Genomic DNA, 5216 nt, shown 5'->3' with positions numbered 1-5216 from the left:
TCCTACTTCTGATATGTGACACCGGAAAAGTCATAAAGTCATTTCACCTCAGAAATCTCTGAGACCTGAAAGGCAGAGATCTTTTTATTTTTATTTTTTTTTTATTTTTAGTGAGGTAATTGTGGTTAAATGACTTGCCCAGGGTCACACAGCTAGTAAGTGTTAAGTGTCTAAGGCCGGATTTGAACTCAGATACTCCTGACTCCAGGGCCGGTCCTCTATCCACTGCGCCACCTAGCTGCCCCCCAGAGATCTTTTTTTTTTTTAACTGAAAGGGGAAAAAAGATAAGAACATATGACAAACTAAGTGAAAGAGAGGGAAGAAGAATATCAAGGGGTAAGATATTTTCAACAAAATCTGAGAATCTGAGCCAGCTGGGATGCTGGTGCAGCCTAACCATAGTCACACATACATTGTAATACAGACATGTATAATACATATGTACATGTGTACCTATGCACATATTTATACATATATTAAATTTTTTCAGAAGAAAGTTGAGTATGTGACATTTCTGAACAAAAGGTATAATTTTATTACATGTAACTCCTTTGAAGAACACAGTGTTTTGGGGTCAGGTGACTATGGTTAGGTTTCACCAACACCCAAACTTGGTCGGATTGTGCTGACCATATCCCACTGTCTCCCTGAAGTTTGTCTTTCTTCCTATTTCATGTGTGCTTTAGCTACTGCTAAAACTGATCAAGCTGTGTCTGAAGTGAGGAAAATAAAGTCCTGTTTCTTTTTTTTTCTTGAGTTCCATTTAATAGCTCTCTGTCTCTGTCCCTCTGTGTCTCTCTGTGCCTCTCTGTGTCTCTGTCTCTCTCTTCCTTCTAACTGCCCCCTCCCCTCTTCCCCTCCGCCCCCTCCACCCGCCTGAGGAAAGGCAAGGTTAAGTGACTTGCACAGTTACACAAACAACTAACAGTATGCCACAGGCAGGACCTGAACTCAGGTCTTTCTACTCTGAGGCTAGCTCTTGAGCCACTCTGTGAACACTGTCTCTCTTCTTCTCTGTAGCACTATAAATATAACCAATCCTTGTTGCAAGACAGCCCTTAGGGTATTCTCTTGATTACATTATAACTGACACTGCAAAGCTTCAAGTCACGTTTCTGTATTCAATTTTCTACTTGGACACAATACAATTGTGCTGATTGGAATCACCCCTCCCCACTTTTGTTTTAACCTTTTAGAAGACTATGGGGAAAGGATTCAAAGTCATAACTCATATTTCACACAATCTCTAAAATTGGTCGAATAAAGCACTTATATATGTGTGTGTATATATATGTCTGTATGTCTGAATATATATATATGTATATATATGCAGTTATATAATCAATTAAGCTACTATGTGCTAGGCACTCTCCTAGGAACTGGGGATTTAAAAAATCAGTCCTTGCCATCAGTTTACTTATATTCTACTAGGGGAAAACATTTATACCTGTAAGCACACACACATATGTGTATGCATGTGTATGTGTATGTCTATATATACACACAGGGTATTTATGTGTACATATACACATATATGCAAAGTGAAAGATCTATTTTGTATGTATACTCAGCAGGGATATACACCCACAGAAAAACCACACAGCAGCAGCAACAGCTGTAATTTCACTTGGGAAAGTTACCAGTTTGAGCTGTTGATAAAAATTAGAAATCTGGCTGTGATTCATCATCTAGAGATAGATATTGCATAGAGTATCACAGGAATTGCATTATTGAATCCATTCTATGCTACTTTCTAATGAAAAGAGAACATTTGTTTATCTAAAGTGTGGAAATTGAGCATTTGGCAATAGGGTATTAGTAGTATACAGATTCTAGGGAGTGACTTGATAGTCTGCTGATACTTCTAAGCATTTCAAGCTAGGGCTGCTGATTCTGTTCCCACCCCTCCTCCCTTCCTACTTCTGGGTAAAGCTCTGCAAAAATTGGGTTGAAAAAAAAACTGGCTTTGGTAAAAATCTCATGATAAGCCCACCTGTTCAAAAAGCAGTGTTTGCCACTAGAAAATAATTTTTCTATGAAGCAGCAGAAAACATAGGGCAGGAAAACTTCCTAGGATGAAAACATAATTATTAAGTCAGAATGGTCCTTGGAAATTGTTGGTCCATGCTGTCATCCTTCTAAACACTCTAGTCCTGCTATATGGAAAAGGCAACCTCTTATATATTTCACTAGTGATTTCAATACACATGTAACATATATATGTACATAAATGCACACATATAATCTGTAGATCTATTATCCATCCATCTATCTACCTATCTATCTATCTATCTATCTATCTATCTATCTATCTATCTATCTATCTATCTATCTATCTATCTTCAAATAGTGCCAGAAAAAGGCCCAATTATCATCAGAATGACTGTCCAAGTAGCCAAATATACTCTTTTATTGTGCCTAAAGTATATTTCCAAAATTCTGGACAGGTGACCTCTATTATCCCAACTCAGATACTTACTAGCTATACAGTCAGGGGAACATCACTTAATTTTTCTGAGGTTGTCATTTTTGGAATGACCTCAAAAGGCCTTTTAGGAAGCCACCAAAAAAAAAATCATCAATATGCATGTTGTAAGCACCTACAGTTTTGAAAACATTGTATTTGGTTATAGGCAAGATACAAAGTTTAGATAAAACCCAGTTCTTCCCTTAAATAGTTTATAGTATAATAGGGTAAAATGACATATATACATAAATATAATGATTATTGCATGATGCATGAGGAGGGGAAAGGAAGGAAATCAATTATGAAAGAAGTGTATATTCAAGAGTATTCAAATATGAAAGAATAAGTGGGAGAAGATCTCAGGAACCTCAGTTTCAGCTGAACTAGACAAAGAAAGATGGAACACACATTGAGATACACAAAGAGAAATTAAAAATAAAGTGTAGGCATAATCTAAGTCAGAGGCAGAGGGAATGGTGGTAGTACTGGGGAAGGTGGGGTTTATCCTTACTGGCTATGGGCATCAGGGAAGGGTAATCCTTCTCAGAGGAGATAAGTGCAGTTAGCATTTATGGTTTGGAAGCCTTTTCCAGTCTCCCTAAATTGCTAATGCTTTCACTTTTTTTTTTTTTGGCTTTTTTTTGTGGGGCAATGAGGGTTAAGTGACTTGCCCAGGGTCACACAGCTAGTAAGTGTTAAGTATAAAGTGTCTGAGGATGGATTTGAACTCAAGTCCTCCTGAATCCAGGGCCGGTGCTCTATCCACTGGACCACCTAGCTGCTCCAGCTTTCACTTTTAAGGTTGCCTTCCTGTAGGAATCTCATGTATACCCTTTATGTAAATATCTCTCCCTTTATTAGAATGCAAACTTTTTATGATCTGGTACCATTTTTTGTCTTTCTTTGTATCCCCAGGACTTAAAAGCTTAATAAATGATTATTGATTGATTAAAAATGAGTAAGGAATTCAGTTGTCTGAAAGTTGCAGTGGGGGAACAAAGAGTTTATTTATCCCCTCTTCTGGCCCCGTGAATCAAAAGACTGAGCAAAGAGTACCACAATGGAGAGTATTGCAAGGGATGTGGAATCATCTTTCTAGGGATGTCATTAGTTTAAATCAAATAAGGAATCAAGCACTTATTAAGCACTTACATGGCTAGGCATTGCATTTGTAATGGAAATACAATAAAGTAGTCCCTGTTCTCAAGAAGCTTACATTCTTAAATGAAGAAATGAAAGAGATATTTGATAAAAACTTAATATGATCGAAATTGTATTAACAAAAGAACAAACTCTCCTAAGAGAATGGTCTATGAGATGGATGAATAGGGTAAGAATAGGCCTGATAAAAAAGAGTGATGAGACTTCTGGAAGAGGTAGTGTAGACATGTCACATTCATATAAGGCAAAGGAATTGGAAAACTGAGATTAGAGGTCAATGAGAGGTAGATAAATATGCTACAGTCAAAACAGGATCAGGCAAGCATGTGAAGTTAATTTATCTCAGCATTTAAGATCTGCTATGCCTTAGCAAATAGTAGCTTCAGGAACATATATTCTTGGAGAATTGCCTAGAGCAGTAAAAGGTTAAATGACTTGTCCAGGGTCACACAGCTATTATGTGTCAGAGTTTGCATTTGGATCCAGCGCTTCCTGGCTCTGAGTTCATTTCTTTATCTACTATGTCAAGCTACCTTTCCAGCAGAGACCCTTACTCAGAGATTTTTTTTTTAGGAAGACATACATATATTAAACCTTTTATACCTCCATCCTTTTATACATGGGCTTTGAATGTGGAACATGGGCTCTGGATATAGAATGTAGTTCCAGTTCCACATGGTAATTAGAAGCATGGAAACCTAGATTTAGAGCTACAAATGACCTTACAAGTCCTCTAATCTTGGGGCAGCTAGGTGGCACAGTGGATAGAGCACTGGCCCTGGAGTCAGGAGTATCCGAGTTCAAATCCGGCCTCAGACACTTAACACTTACTAGCTGTGTGACCCTGGGCAAGTCACTTAACCCCAATTGCCTCACTAAAAAAAAAAAAAAAAAAAAAGTCCTCTAATCTAATCTCCTCATTTTATACTTGGGGAAACTGAAGCCCAGAGAAATTAAGATATTTGTTGAAGGTTATATATTAATTCACACACATACATATATACATATACATATATACATATATGTGAATACACTGGAATATCCTCTCTTGCCTTCTTTGTTGAATTTCTATCCATCCTGTAAAGACCAAGTAAAATGCTCTCTTCCCTCTACGATATTCCTTGCTTCTTCTAGACATCAATCTTTCTCTCTTGGATTTCACATGGTGCATAGTTCTGAAAACCTCTATTACACAGATATGTAATATATATTTAGCTGTCTTTATAGTACTTTGTTATTCAACCATTTCAGTCATTTCTTATTCTTTGTGACCCCATTTCAGATTTTCTTGGCAAAGATACTGGAGTGGTTTCCTTCTCCAGTTCATTTTACAGATGAGGAAATTGAGGCCAACAGGGTTAAGTGACTTGTCCAGGGTTGCACAGCTAGTAAATGTCTGAGGTTGGATTTGAACTCAGGAAGATGAATTTTCTTGACTTCAGACCTGTGCCACCTAGTTCCCTATATAATACTTATCCTCTTAATAGACTTTAAGCTCCATCAGGTCAGGGCTTTTCCTTTTCTAAAAATATCTGTTGAATGAATGAGGTAGCAAAGTAGGGTGTGTTTATGGGAGACAATTATTCA

The sequence above is a fragment of the Dromiciops gliroides genome, chromosome 2, assembly GCF_019393635.1.
Source record: "Dromiciops gliroides isolate mDroGli1 chromosome 2, mDroGli1.pri, whole genome shotgun sequence".
NCBI classification, from domain to species: Eukaryota; Metazoa; Chordata; class Mammalia; order Microbiotheria; family Microbiotheriidae; genus Dromiciops; species Dromiciops gliroides.
This window is presented reverse-complemented; position numbering follows the sequence as displayed.